Raw genomic sequence first — 16,738 nt, 5'->3', positions numbered from 1 at the left:
TCCCCTGTCAAAAGAATTATGAGTTTAGGTTCATTCTTCCTATCTCCAACATCTGGCACAGTCTTGCACAAAGAAGTCACTCAATAAATCTTTGTTGAACTAAATTGAATTAATGAGGCATGGGAAGTGGCATAACAGTAAGTTTTATAATGATAATTTTAAGAGGACTAGATTGGGGAATCCATGCCAAATTACATTGGTTCCCCCAATCAACCCAATGAGTTTATGATTGGGTGGGAATTTCTTTAGAGCATATAAAGGGTACTTCCCAGGGAATGTTGAGATCACCCCCTTTACTTAGAAATACAAAGCATAGCTCCTATCACGAACACACTCACAATCACATATACCACACAATTTAGCATTTAATTATAGAGTATCTTGCATTTTTCATTAATTTCAAATCTTCCCAATGATTATTAGCCTTTCTTGAGATTAGAAATTACATGTATATATACACACATATATATATACATATATATATATATATATATATATATATATATATATATATATTGCTTTGAAGATCACAAAATACTTTCTTCATGAGTACATGTAGAAATATAGTGCAATTCAGAATATGATAACATCAGGTGAGGGATAAGTGAATCCCTACTAAGGGAATCGGGGAAGGTTTCATTGAAAGTACATATTTCTGTTATTATGTTAACGTGCATTCTAACATGCATCTTTATTTAGTACAAGCATATTATATGCTAGTTTTATAAGTTATAGTCAGCATAATCACCTCATTATTATTGGGTAGAGAAATGTCATAGGTAAAAGGTGAAAAACAATTATTCATCCTGGCAAGGGGGTGAGAAGTCACCATAATCCAATTTGTAAGAGTGTAGTTCAATCAGATAGCAGTGAAAAATGTGCTCATCAGTGAGTCAGTTAGCAGCTTACCTTTACTGATGACCCATGTATCTTCGATCTGGAAATCTTAGTTTCAATAACTTCATGGGTTACGATCCCCATCAAATTGGACAAACAAAAGATTTTTGTCACCTACCTGACTTATCTAGTCTTGTACTGATAAGGTCACTGAAAGAAGTTTTGGGCACACTTTCTCTGAAAGTTTTAAAGAAATAGTCTTTTGGGAATCTGAACTGAAGGCAGAGGGACTGGCCAAGAACAGATGATTTCCTGAAATTCCTTCTAGCATTAACTGTGATTTCCCTAGTCAGTGTTTTCAAATCCTTGCCCTGCCACTTACTACCTAGTTGACCTAAATTAGTGCTTGATTGAAGCAATCGGTAGATAAGAGAAAATCCCGAGGTGCATACTTCGACCAGAATAAAAAACTGAAGCTTCTTTTGGAAACCTATCATTTGGATGGCCCCAGGGTCTTATTTCACAAACATGTATGTGGGCAAAATAGTTCTTCTAATGAACTCTTTGGGATAGAAGAAATTGAAATAAATAACTTCAACTATTAAAAATTAGCTACTTAAACTCACAGAGCCTTAGTTTCTTCATTCATCAATTAAGGAACTTGACATTAGGTGATATCTAGCTTCCTCTTCTGTTTTAGGTCTACAGATCTATGAGCCTATGTGGCTATACAGGATAAGAAAGTATGGGGTGGGTTGTAATCCATAATATTAGGTAGTGGTATCAAATCTGTGAAGTCAAGGATCCATTAAATTATGTCTCCAAACAAATGGTTGGCTCTCAGGACAGTTTTTTTTCTTTTTTTAATGATTAATCATAATGTCCCCATACTGTTGTCATAGATAGACTATGAGGTGCACGGGGCATTCAGAAAGGACTAACATCTGTGCTGTGGGGGCTTTCTGAGTCCTTTCCAGGGCTGCTTATCTATCTTTGGTGCCTACCTGGCACTCAATCCTCACCAGTCTCCCCAAGAAGTTGTAGTATACCCTGATAAAAACCATCTCAGTAGATGAACTAAACAAGGTTGAGGTTTCAATTCCAGTCTTCAAGGCTGAGATAAGTTAGGCAGATATCTACCCCAAACATGTGAAGACTGCTGCCAATGGAATGTGCAGATGAGAACAGTTTGTTCTAAAGTCTATGAAGGCAGTTGAAGCAGACCATCCATTATATTGTATCCTGGGGCCATACCCAGTCTTCTTCACCATTTTTTTTCCCCCTGCTACTGAACTTCATTAACTCTGGAAAAGAGATTGATAACTTTATGCAACTCTGCCTCACTTAAATTCATATTCACTCATAAGTCAAGAGACAACAGCCCAGGATGTCACTGGCCCTCTACAAAAAGGGAGGAAGAGAAACAGTAGATGGGCTATTGAGAAGATTGTGAGTATAGACTTTTTAAGGAAGATATTAATGTGTGTATGATACATATCTACATAACAATTTTACACAAAACAACAGCAGCTTGCAAAGGTTATCATGCTAATGTATGTAAAAGAAATTGACCTTTTTAAGAGAAGCCATAATGTAGCTTTTTGAGATTAACTCTCCTGTGTTAAAAAATCCCATTCAACCTGCCTCTTCTGGTGTTTGAATAGTTATTTTAAGAAAACACAATGTTATGACTCAGAAAAGAATTATTTAGAACATATATAAAATTGCTTCTAAACAATTCTGAAGAACCTAAGCTATTGTTTGTTAAATGAAAATTATCAGAAATATTATCTTTTATGTTATCTTCAAAACTAACAGTCTTCAAACTTAATTTAATGTTTTTTTTTTCATGTTCTAGCCAAAAGGTCCCTCCCCCCTTCCCTCTTTTTCTACTTCAAACCTCAGGGACAATATATATGTGTGTGTATATATATAATTCTTTTGGAGATGTCAAATGGTCCAAACATTCTAGAAATCAGTTTGGAATTACACCATTCAAATCACTATACCATGCATGCCACTAGACCCACTACTAGACACAGAAGCTTAATAAAGTGAAAAACAAGAGAGTGAAAGGAGCTATGTGTTAAAAAAAATCTATATCTATAAGGATGGATAGCTAGCTAGCTAGCTAGCTAGATATAGCAACATATTTGTTATAATATAGAATTTAAAAAATCTGGTTGACTTTCAATTGGAGTACAATTGAACAACTGTGATATAAAAATGGATATTATTCAGCAGTAAGAAATGGTACATATGGTTGGTTCAAAGAAACATGGAAAACTTGTATGAACTGAACTGATATAGAGTGAAATGTTCAGGAGATCAAGTTACATAATTATTGCAATATCATAGAAGAAAACAACTTTGAAAGACTTCAGAGCTTCAATCAATGCTTTGAATAATCATGACTTCCAAGGGCAACTCATTCACCCTGTGTCTTGGTAGAAATGTGATAGACCAGAGAAGCAGTATATAACTTCAATTTTTAGACATAGCCAATTTACGGATTTGTTTTGTTTGACTATATTAAAATGTATGGTTTCAATTTGGGAAGGGGAATTGAAAGGTAGTAATAGATTTTTTTTAAACAGAAGAAAAAAGGAAACATTTTAAAATATATAGAGTTGTCTAGAACAATCTGCATGTGACACAAATATGAAAATATTGTTAGTGTTAAATTTAATACAAACTTCTAAAAAATCTTTACATTTTTCTATATAATTTTTCACTGTTCACTGAATATTGAAATATTTATGCCTATTGACTTCATAATATAAACATACCCACATGTATAGGGGTATATATACTTATCCCCATGCATACACAGTAAGTTGTCAAAGTAAAGCAAGGGAGGACTTCAATACATTGGGTGGACGTTTTGAGAGAACTTAGGAGGTGTCATCGATCACAGATGAGATGAAAAGAATGGGCAGCCATGGAATGATGGCAATATGCTTTACTGAAAGGAACATATGAATCTATGAGATCAGGTTTATGTGGCTATTTTAATCAATACATTGATATTTGTGGGGCCCTTACTTTCAGCCTAGCATGTAGTATATAGTATTTTGCCCAAACCCAAATCACATGCCACCTGATTTGGAGCCCACCATTAAGCCCCTTTATATTTGTCTTTCTCTGTATCCTACACCCTGAAATATCTTGAAATAGCTTAAGGCATAGTCTTGGGTATTGCCCAAGGCGTAGTCCCCTAACCTTCTCCTTCCTGAATTAGCCTTCTGTATATTATCATTATGTATAAAGATCAGTCCCGGGGTTATGGTACAAGTTTATCTTAAGAACAGACCATCCTGTTCTGTTCTTGCTGACCAAGCAGGGTCCCCACACCCTGTACTCAAAACATGACTCTGGCCTGTCCCCATCACCCAACACTCTCCACCCTTTACCCAGAACATGACCCCCTAGCCTGTCCCCATTACCCAATGACCATTCACCCCTTCATCCTGTACCCTCCAACCTGTTCTGGGGGGGGACCCCTTTCCAGGAAAGTTGCACCCATGTTCCCTTGTGTCATTAGCCCTGAACCATAGATCTAACCAATAGCAATTCTTAGATTCCGTACATCATTGTTATGCTAGTTCCCTTCCCCAATAGTTGTTTTTGTGATTTTAGCCTTTATAAGCACTGTATGCACCCCAATTTGGGGCTGCCTGATTTGAGTTTATACTTTAGGCAGTCTTAATCAGCACTTAATCAATAAATCCACACCTAAATTTACCTTGAACCCATGTCTCAGCTTGCTCTTATTCTCTACACAACAATAGTATGGATGGCATATAAAAACATTACACTTCACTTCAAGGAACTTAAAACCAAATATATCCATAGCCCATTTTTATAAAGTAATGCCTTGAAAACTCTAGTCATGGCCTATGGCCATAATTGGAGTCAAAATAGGATGCTAGAAGAATATCATATGGATATATGATTGAACTATTCTTCAATGAGGTCCATTCAAGATGTATGTTTCTTCACAGCAATTATTCATATATCAATGCCATTCCAAATCCTATGGTCTCTCTGTATTTCCCTATCAATTTGCCACAAGGCTCAGTGTGATGGAGGGACCTTTTGTTCCCCATATCTTCTCACTATTTTCTTATCATACTGACTAACCTCAAAAGTTACATGTGTCATCAATTTCTATTCTTTCTTTTAAACTGAAATTGTGCCTTCACATTGTTACAATACTTAATATCAAATAAATAGCCTTGTGGGGGAATGTCTCTATCCCAATAGAGAGGCTCTATCCCAAGCTCTTCCTTGTCCTTCAAACATTGAGAACATTAATTTCTACTGTTCATCTATTTCCAATTGTTCTACCACACAGACCCTCCCCTACTTTACTTGTCTATTCTCTCCTTTGTATATGGATATGCCATACTCGCACTAATTTTTTCACTTCACTGAACATGTCTGGAATGTCCACCCATTTCTATATTCAAATCTGGCATTTTTCAAAGCCACCTCCTCCACAAATCCTGGCTTCTCTATGTTTCATTAATCTGTCACTTCTCTAAACTTCTAAATCATTGCTAATCTATACCATCTATTTTTTTTTAAAGCAATTGGGGTTAAGTAATTTGCTCAAGGTTACACGGCCAGTTATTTCTGGGTGTGGTGGTAAATATCTGAACCTGGATTGGATCCCAGGTCATCCTGACTCTGGGGCCAGTGCTCTTACTAACTGAGCCACCTGGCTGCCCCTATACCATACAATTTAGAACTTAATTATACAGTATCTTGCATTTTTTCATTAATTTCAAATCTTCCTAATGATTATTAATCTTCCTTGAGATTAGGAACCTGCCTCTTATGTCTTATGCTCCCTCTACCCCCCATTCTGACCCCCCCAACACACAAGAGAAAACATTTAAATAAACTATATAGTAGGAGCTTAATATTTACTTTCTGGAGTTTGAGTGTTAAGACATTACTTCCATTTTGAGACTGATAAATTTTCAATCAATTCAACATTGTTTTCTTAATTCCTTCAATATTGTAGGTATTTAGGAAGCTATGGTGAATATGGACAAAGAGAGACACCACCTTGTTGACATACATCTGGATAATCAAAGCCATGATTTTTCTAGTGGCAATGTATGAATGTGTTGGAATATAAGGAAAACTGTGCCCTGTAGAATTCATGCATTCAGATTGTGGTACTGGAGAATACTTTTGATAGTCCCTTGGAAGCAAGGAGTTTGAATCAGGCAATACTCAAAGAAATTAATTCAGGTTATTCATTGGAAAGTCAAATTCTGAAGCTGAACGTTAAATACTTTTCCCCCATGATTAGAAGATGGGACTCACTGGAAAAGACCCTGATGTTGGGAAATATTGAAGAAAAGGAAAAAGTCTGGATAAATAATATTACAGAAACAATGAACATGAACTTGGACAGATTCTGAGAGATAGTGGAAGATAGAAGGGACTGACATGCTATAGTCCAGTCATGAAGAGTTGGACACGAATGAGACTATAGAGCAAGAAAAATAAGATATAAAGAAAAAGAAAATATAACCAATGTCCCACATTCTCCCTATAGAATGAAAACTCCTTATGGACATGTACTTTTTTTCATTTTTCTTTGTAGCTCCAGAAGCTAACACTCTTCATGGAACGTAATGGATCCTTAATACAAATGTTTCTTGATATACTGCTTCTCCCAGTTTTGGACCTCTTTCTGTTGACTTAACTTCATACATCATACATATTCCTTGGTTTCTAACAGCTTGCTTAATTTCTGAAATATGTCTTCCCTTGATTTTTGGAATCTTTATGATCCCTGCCTGCTGACCATTGATTTGGTTCCTGTGATTGGGTGATTCATTCTTCCCATAGTTAGGATTTCCTTCCTAGAAAGGTGTTTCCTTTAACATGACACATATATAAAAGTAACACAATGGCCAATCATGGGCCCTACTTCCACCTTCTTTGAATAATGGCATTACATTTAAACCTCTATACTTATTTCCTGGATAAGATCCAGCATAAGGTTAGCTGACACTGGTATGTTGCAATAAACCCTCTAATGATATGAAATTAAATACGTCTAATAGATCCTGCTCTGAACGCTGTTAATAGTACAAAACAGATGGAGAATCTTGTTTTGATTAATTTTCTTAAAATAAAATAAATGTGTACTTATGGTTAAATTAATTTCAATAGGATGCATTTTTCTGCAGTGAGATTAAGATGAAGTTGATTGATTTATCTTTCCAGGTAAAATGTTTGTTAACAATTTAGCAATCACTAGGCTATAAGTTCTCATTAATCAATCTAGAATATTTAGCTTGGTTTGTCATATGGAAGGATTTGCAAACACCATAAAACCTTGTTCATTATGCCTTTAACCCTTACTTCCCTCAAAAATAAATCTCAGATATATAAATTGAGTGCTATATTTATATTTATATATTTACACACACACACACATACTTTTCTGTTTTTACATCAAATTCATTTTCAAATATATCCCTCAATTTCTCCTAGCAGAAAAGCTAGTACAATCTCTTGTAAACAGAGACACACAAAAAAAGTAATTCAGCAAAGCTAAACAATGTATCAATCAAATCTGACAACATAAAAAGTGTTCCACCCTCAAACTTCCCTTCCTCCTTTGCAGAGGAAGGGAGTTACATTTTACCACCTTTCTCTCTGGTTGAGCTGAATCATAATTACACAACATTCAATTTGTTTGTTGTTGAAGCTTCCTTTTCGATTTTTATTTTCTGTAGTCCCTGTGTATATTGTGTTGGTTCTGCCTACTTTCCTCTGTAACAATTGTTTTTTCTATGCATTTCTGATTTCCTCATATTCATCATCACCATATTCATCTTTCTTATGAATTAGTAATATTAAGTTACATTCATGTACTATTTCTTTAGTCATTCTTCAATTGATAGACATCTGAATTTGAAAGGATTAGAAATGCCACAGATGTACTTTCTCTGTCCCTGTTTAACTCCCTCTCAAAATAAAGCTTGAGAATTTAAACTGTTATTTTTTTTCCAAATATATTTTGCAGTCTAGTTTTAACATTAGTATTTGTTATTGTCATCATAGTGATGCCAATGTGTGACCTTCATGTCACAGTTTAAGATTTTTGAAGTCTTTTACCTGCTTAGGCAAACAACTATCATTTATTAAGAAACTATTATTTGGGGGGCAGAGTCAAGATGGCAGGGTAGAAGCAGAACCTCCCTGATGCTCCGAATTCCACCTTCCCCAATCAATGTAAAAAGGGAACTCTAAACAAACTTTGGAGCTGCAGAACCCACAAAATGACACAGAGAAGCTAACCTCCCACTGAGGACAGTCCGGCAGGCTGGCAGGAATCAGCTAATGTAGTGCTCTGGGAGCCGAGCCCAGGCCCACAGCCAAGGCTTTAGCCCCACGGCAGGTCTGACCAGACACGGGTTGGAGGGACTCCAGATCAGCAGCAGCTGTGGCCGTTTCCAGAATTATCAACATATAGATATGAAGGACAAAGTGAGAGGTCAGTGCAGTCTGGACATTGGGACCCAGTAAGAGGGAGTGCATGGCTTTTTGCCCCCGGGGCGAGAAGCCTCTGAGCCATTGGCACAGCCAGCCAGCCCCACATGGCAGCTTCAGCTCCTGGGCTGCAGAGTGTAGGGGGACCAAGCACCAATCTGAGGGGTAATCGCTCTTGCTTTAACCTGCTTGGATCTGGATTGCAGTCTAGGGTGGAGGTCCTGGGGTGTGTGTCTAGGTTGTCAGAGCTTGTGGAGGCCTCAGAGAAGGCACTCATCTAATACCTCCGGCTGCTGAGAAAACCCCAGCATTTGGGATGAAAGCTCCCCTGTCTGGTGGCAGAGTCCTACTGTGGTAAAAAGTCCAGGGGTCAAGTGACTGAGGGGCAACATGACCAGGCAAAGGAAACAAAGCAGACTGAAGATTCCAACATTAGACTCCTATTTGGGGGACAAAAAAGGAGGAAAGCACGGAACAGCAGGAAGACAGTGACGTCAGAACTCCTGCACCAAAAGCTTCAAAGGAATATACAAGCTGCTTACAGGCCATAGAGCATGTTAAGAAGCAGATAACAGAAGTGGAGGCAAAATTGGGAAGAAAAATGAGAACGATGCAAGAAAATTATTAAATGAGAGTCCACAGCCCAACTGAGGAAAATAATACCTTAAAAAATAGACTAACTCAAATGGCAAAAGAGGCTCATAAAGGAAATGAGGAGAAGAACACCTTAAAAAGACTAAATTGCCAGATGGAAAAAGGATTTCAAAAGCTCACTGAGGAGAATCATTGCTTCAGAATTATATTGGAGCAAATGGAAGCTAATGATTTTGTGAGAAATCAAGATGCTGTTAAACAGATCCATACAAATGAAAGAATAGAAGGCAATGTGAAATATCTCATGGGAAAAACCACTGACCTGGAAAATAGATCCAGGAGAGAGAATTTAAAAATTATTGGACAACGTGAAAGCCATGATCAAAGTCAGAACCTAGAAATCATCCTCCAGGAATTTCTCAAAGAAAACTGCCCTGATGTTTTAGAGCCAGAGGGCAAAATAGAGGTTGAAAGAATCTACCAATCACCTCCTGAAAAAGATCCCAAAAAGAAAACTCCTAGGAATATTATAGCCAGGTTCCAGAATTCCCACATTAAGGAGAGAATATTACAAGCAGCCAGGAAGAAACAATTTGAATATTGTGGAAACATGATCAGGATAACCCAGGATCTGGCAGCTTCTACACTGAGGGATCAAAGGGCTTGGAATATGATATTCCGGAGGGCAAAGGAGCTGGGATTAAAACCAAGAGTAATCTATCCAGCAAAACTGAGTATCATGTTTCAGGGGGAAATATGGTCATTCAGTGGAATAGAGGACTTTCAAGCATTCTTGCTGAAAAAAACCAGAGTTAAATAGAAAATTTGACATTCAGATACAAGAAACAAGAGAAGCATGAGAAGGTAAACAGGGAAAAGAATTCAAAGGAACTTATCAAAGCTAAACTATTAGCATTCCTACATGTAAAAACAATAATTGTAACTAATGAAATATTTCTCAATAGTTGAAGGATACACACACACACACACACACACACACACACACACACACACATATATATATATATATATATATCTATATATGAGGGCATATGGGCATATGAATACATATGTGAATGTGTGTATATATGTTTACAGGTATACACAGATAGAGGGCACAGAACCAATTTAACAGGAAAAGATGATACTTAAAAGGTGAAATGAAGAGGTGAGAGAGGAATATAATAAGAGGAGATGGGGAAAGACAGAATGGGGTAAATTATCTCATATAGAAGAGGCAAGGGAAAATGGTTACAATGAAGGGGAAGAATAGGAAGGCAAAAGGGAATGGGTCAACCTTATTCTCATTGAATTTGGCTTGGGGAGGGAATGAAATACACACTAAATAGGGTATCTCACCATACAGGAGAGTAGGGGGTAAGGGGATGATAGGGGGGATGATGGAAGGGAGGGCAGGCTTGGGGGGGGGAGCGAAGTTGGAAGCACTTTTGAAAAGGGACAGGATCAAAGTAGAGAACAGAACAAGTGGGAGGTGGTATAGGAGGGAGGGAAATATAGTCAGTCTTTTACAATATATATACTATGTTATTGTTTTGCCTTAGCCACACATGTACAACCTATACTGAACTGCTTATCTTCCCAGTAAGGATGGGTGACAAGGGAGGAATGGAATGAATCTGGAATTCAAAGTTTTAAAATCAAATATTTAAATATATATATGTATATATACATACATATATATTATTAATACTATATTACATGAAATTGGGAAATAAGATATTCAGGCACTGGGGCATAGAGATCCACTGGAAAAGTCAAAAGGGATATGGGAGAAAATATGGGAGAGAGCAGATTGGAGGAGGGGATATCCTGTGGGACTGCTATTTTGGGGCAGGGGGTAGGGGAAAAATAGGGAGAAAATTTGTAACTCAAAATCTGGTGGAAATGAATGATGTAAATCAGAAATTAATAAGGCATTTGAAAAATGAAAAAAAAAAGAAACTTTTATTTGTCAGGCACTGTTCTAGGCCCTATGGATATAATACTGGAAAGAAAGCAATCCCTACTCTCAAGGTATAGTATGGGATTCTCACAACTATCTACCATTTAATGTGGTAAGCATCCCAAGTTAGACACACTTTACCAGTGAAGTAACTAACTGAGAAGCAGTGTGGGTAAGTGACTTGGCCAAGGCAGATATATTTAAAGTAAACTCAATTCAAATAATATTTACCAAATTCTTACTCTAAGCATGATGTTGTATTGAGTGCTGGAAGTATCTAACATGAAACCATCCCTGTCCTGAAGGAGCTCGGGTCCTGCTTACAAAGAAGGGCAGATGAAGGCAGGTGTTGTGAATCTATTTTTAGGATGTTCTCTAAGAATGTTTGGGATTTGGAGAGAGTTGGGTTCAAATGCCATCATTGAATTTTAAAAGAATATAAGAGGTATGGATAGATTAGGAAGGATGTTACAACCAATCACCTGGTATTACTAGTGCTATGTGATCATGGGAAAGTCATTTACTTTTCATGAATCCCTGTTTTCTTATCTGTAAAATTGGAAATGCCATTAATGGTAATAATGTTGTTGTTTTCGTCATGTCAAACCATTGGTGATCCTTTTTAGTGTCTTCTTGTCAAAGAAGACACTAAATGGTTTGCCATTGCCTTCTCCAGCTCATCTTACAGATGAGGAAACTAAAGCAAACAGGGTTTGTAAATTGTCCAGGATCACACAGCTATTAACTGTCTGAGGTCAGATTTGAACTCAGAAAGATGAGTCTTTCTGACTTCAGGCCCAGTGTTCTATCTGTAAATAGTTGTAAATCTTAAACTTATGCATCTACAATGTTAAGCTGTTAAAGTTTAATATTGCACTAAAACTTTGGAAACACCATGTGTGTTTCCAGTATTGTTATTAAATATAAGCAAGGTCTATCTGAAAATAGAAGATACTGTCTCTGGGGTAATATCTGTGCTATCATTAAGTCTTCAACAGAGGCTAGATGGGTACTTGCTCAAGATTTTATAGAGGTGCTATGCACCAGTGCACAATGCAACAGTGACGAATAAATTAACTTTTTAAATTTCCCCCAACTCCGGGGTCCTATGGGACTATAATATATTCAGTAGGTCTTGAGCTATGCTCAAGGGAGACTCAGGGACAAAATTATGACATGGAACAAAGATATAAAACATCCTCCAGGGAACTTTTAGTCTAGAGCAAATTTAGAATGAATGGAAAGGTAACATGTGAGGTCACTGAAATATAACACAGAAACACACACATGCACACACATACATACGTGTGTGTCCTTTCACATCACATTATGTCATATGCTTTAAGTCCAAGAGAATTATAAAGTACAAAATTCAAAGAAAAACATTCCCCAAATTTGTAAACTGTATGGAGATATATCTCTTACTTAATACAAATTAACCTTATATGGGTACTCTGAATGAATTATGATATATACAACTGAATATTTTCCTGGATGGTCTAAACCCCTTCAATTCATTCACTATTTATTAAACATCTATTGTACACAGTACCTTTTACTATGCCCTAAAGAAAATGCAAAGGGAAAAATAAAGTATACCTATCTACAGTAAAGAAACTTATTCTCTAAAAGCAAAACAAAACAAAAAAATGAAAATTCAAAATTAAACATGGAAAATCCTAATAGAATTTCCAGATGCTTTGAGAGTTGAAAGGGATAAAAAAAATCCCTTCAAACAATGGAATTCTTCCAATGGTAGCATCCTTGCATCACTAGTGAAATGGCCTGGGAGTGCTTCATTACAGTCAGTGGACATGCCTATGTCTACAGAGTCTCCCAGGTACATGGGAGCACTTGAAAGAATACATTTTCCTTTCTTATATTCAGTAGAGCAAAATAACACTCGTACAGCTATGACAGCCAGACAAAAGTAATAGGAAGTGAATTCCTTCCTTCAGGGAGTCAAGGAAGTAATTGGAAAGATATTAAGGCCAAGTTCTCTACTATTCCTTCTTAACCTCCTATTCTTATATTTATTCAGGGAAACAAGAAACAAAACAAAAACATCAACAACAAAAAATACCCTAGAGATTCTCCAAGACTATTGCCATGTACCACAATACCATCATGTTTTTGTAACAATCATATCTAAACCAACATGGTTAACAGCAGCAATGTATAATATCACATGTTGAAATCAGCCCTTAATTTAATCAATTACAGAGTAATGGTAACCTCGAAATTTGCTTTCCCTTTCACTTTATTAGCTAACTTTGCTGGCAAAATTCTATATAGAATTACTTGGTATTTCTGCTATGAGACTTAAAGTGACTTAAAAGAAGGAACTTTTATCCAGGATTGGTATCATTAATAGACACATCTGTGTCTAGTTTTCAAAAGTCAGGTTTTATTTCTCTCTAATACTTCATTATATTTTTATTTATTATTTTTTACATTGAAAGTGGTGATCCATGCCATGAGATGTAAAAGGAATGAAATGAATTGTCAGGATAATTACTACCACTTCTATAATCAATTTGCCTCTAATATATCCCCACAACTGTTTTGTGGGTATGAATCAAGGAAGACTTGATTTCTTTCTAAGAATTAAATTTTGACATCTAGTTGTTATGTTATAAGTTGTGATGACATTCAATATTCTATGTGTGTACTTGTTTGATTTTCCATGAAATGATAAAATGGTGAAATTCTACTCAACAAAGAGAATGATCGTGTTCAATTAGGTAGCTTTGTTCTGATGATGTAAAACAAATACAATACTACAACATTATTTGACATGACAGTAATGTGCTTTTATAATATCCTTTTGTAGATGATGCCATTTGTAAATATTACAACATGTTTTAAACACTTTATAAATATGAAAATTATAATCTTGGGAAATTCCTTTGTATCAGAGTTGACTATAATTTTCTTCCATATTCCATGTAATATATCTTTAGAGGACAATCCAAAAAGATGGAAAGCTTCTTTTGTATCTTTTAATATTTGTTATAAAAATTACAACAATCAAACCTGTCACCCCTTGTACTTACTACATGATTGTCCACTTGCTTTCCTTGTTATAAATGTCATAGATGACATCATTTGGGGCCCTTCTGATTCAACAGTAGTAATATATTATCAATCTACTTAGACCTACCATGAGTCTTTACATTATTCCTTGGATTTCTCTAAGTCTAAGTCTTCTGAGATCATAGTGTTCATGATTTATAGCTATATATAATCAGGAGATTATTGTTGCTTAAAAAAAAAAAAGACTAATGCCATAAGAGCATCGTGCTGCTAATAAAAGAAAGCACAATTCTAAAGCCCTCCAACTCTCTCTTCTAGTCTCATTCCATTCTGGGAAAGCCCATTGCTTGTCTAAGATTGTTGTTTATCACTAGACTTACTGAGTTGTCTATCTCATTACATAGATTCTACTCTTCATTCGTCTTTTTTTTTTTTTATCCCTGAGTGAACCATGAACTAACATCCTTTGAGTGGCCGTGACTCTCACTGACTAGACCTTACAGAATTCCAGAACTCAATGAAATCTACAAAGAGTAAATTGTAAACAGAATGATCTGAAGAAAGTTACCCATGATGTATAAATACCTCTTCAATTTGAAGTTAAAACAGCACAACATCTACCATAGTGTAATACCCTTTAGTAAACCATATACATTCCTAATTTGTGGGTCAATTAACTTTATTCAAAATTGGATCATTAAGAAAAAGTTTTGATAGCACTATTTGGAATGAAATCATATATGATTCAACATATGTGAGGCACAAATTGTTTGAGAAAAAACATTGAATCAAGTTCTGCTCTGAGTAAAATATGTTTTGTCTTTAAAAAAGAATAGCAACAACAGGATCATGTAATTTTTACAAGTTTAATTCATTCATGCTTGACCCTAAAGATGAGGTTTGCAATAGAGAAATGTCTACAGAAGTCTATATATTCTCTGATTTTCATCAAGGATATTCTTGCTAAATAAAGTATTCTCAAAAATATTTTATAAGATATGAGAAAATAAAATAATCATACATTTGAATTTGTCTTTGGGGTTAGGGTAATTATTCCCTCATTATATTTGTTCTTCTTATTGGAATATCCTAACCTTTGAGAAACCATAACATCTGATCCCTATCATTAAAATGGTGTCATTGACAGCATGAATTTCTTCTCGCATATTTTGTTAGGTTGAACTGCTTCTCATGAATTGGGTGGCATTTCTGCTTTCGAACACAGCAAACCAGAAAATAAAAACAATTAACATTTATATAGCAACTTTAAGTTTGGTAATGTGTATATTTTATGTTATTTGAACCTTACAACAACCTCATGAGACAAATAATATTATTATCCCCATTTTATAGATTAAAAAAGTATAGCTTATGGGGCAGAGCCAAGATAGTGACATAGAAGCAGGAAAACTCTATGAGCTCTCCCCATAACCACATCAAATACCTATGAAATATGACTCTAAACAAACTTTAGAGCTACTGAGTACACAAAGTGACAAAGAGAAACAAATCTCCTGCTGAAGGCAGCCCAGCAAGAAGGGTCCATCTCAGCATGCTGGGAGCCCAGTCAGCCCCAAGTGAGCCTGTGGTTTTAGCCTCAGGGCACCCCCAACCAGCAGCAGCTGGAGCAGACTTTGGGAGAGAGGATCACCAGCAGCTGTGGCAGTTTCCAGAATGATCAACTCATAAATGCCAAAGGCAAAGTAAAAGGTCAGTTTGGAATTTGTGGGAAGAGGTGGACTGAGAGCTCAGTCTAGCCTCTGTCCCCAGGGAGAGAAGGTGAGAATTGGTGGCGACACTGCAACCATGCAGCCACTGCTGCATGGCTGCTTCAGAGCTCCTGGCCTGCAGATCATATGGGGACCAAGTAACAATTCAGAGAGGTAATCACTCTTGCTTTAACCTGCTTGGATCTGGATTGTTTTCTTGGGTGGAGGTCCCGGGGTGTGTGACCATGTGCAGGAGCCAGTGGATTATTCAGAGGGGTCAGCCAACTAATACCATGTTTCCCCGATAATAAGACACTGTCTTATTAAATTTTTTTTGGACAGAAAAACACCAGAGGGCTTATTTTCAGGGGAGGGCTTATTTTAATGAACATTGACAGCAATTTTAATAAACAGGTAAATGTGAACAAAAAAATTTACCTTTATTCAATAAGCAAATCACTGGGGAAGAACAGGATGACGCGCTCACTGCTGCAGCTCTGATTGGATGCAGCTTGGAGTGCGGCGTGCGTTTCACCGGAGGGGAGGGGGGGACGGTGCATACAGAGGGTACCGTAATGTAGCATGTAGCGCAGGGGATCACCTTCACTAAAGTAGCAATCTTAATAGGGCTTATTTTGGGGGGAGGGCTTATTTTAGAGGAATCTTACACAGTAAGGGGAGGGCTTATTTTTGGGATAGGTCTTATTATCGGGGAAACACTGTAGCTCTGGCAGCTGTGATAACCCCAGCAATTTGAGACAAGGCTCTTCTCTATGGAAGCAGAGTTCCACTGTGGCAAAAAGTCAAGAAATTGAATAACAACATGAGCAAGCAAAGGAACTAAAGCAAGCACCGCAGTCAAACCTTAGATTCCTTTTTTGGGGGACAAGAGGAATAACGCATGGAATGGGAGGAAGACAACAAAGTCAAACTACTGCACCAAAAGCTTCCAAGAAAAATATGAATTGGTTATAGGCCATAGAGGAGCTCAAGAAGGATTTTGAAAACCCAGTAAGAGAAGTAGAGGGAAAATTGGGGTGAGAAATGAGAATGATGCAAGAAAATCATGAAAAGA

The 16,738-nt window shown here is 36.6% G+C and overlaps 1 long non-coding RNA gene across 1 annotated transcript; it reads left to right on the top strand.

Annotated features, from left to right (window-relative positions):
* Positions 1-2,159: 2,159 nt before the first annotated feature.
* On the top strand, positions 2,160-7,258 carry LOC138150289 (uncharacterized). The gene is made up of 2 exons (XR_011165539.1): positions 2,160-2,286; positions 5,870-7,258. It is a non-coding gene; the product is annotated as an uncharacterized lncRNA (long non-coding RNA).
* Positions 7,259-16,738: the final 9,480 nt, after the last annotated feature.

The sequence above is a fragment of the Petaurus breviceps genome, unplaced genomic scaffold, assembly GCF_028583685.1.
Source record: "Petaurus breviceps papuanus isolate PSGF00001 unplaced genomic scaffold, PetGlider_PUasm1.0 140, whole genome shotgun sequence".
In the NCBI taxonomy this organism is placed as follows: Eukaryota; Metazoa; Chordata; class Mammalia; order Diprotodontia; family Petauridae; genus Petaurus; species Petaurus breviceps.
The sequence above is the reverse complement of the archived record's forward strand: the minus strand, read 5'-3'. Positions and strand labels throughout refer to the sequence as shown.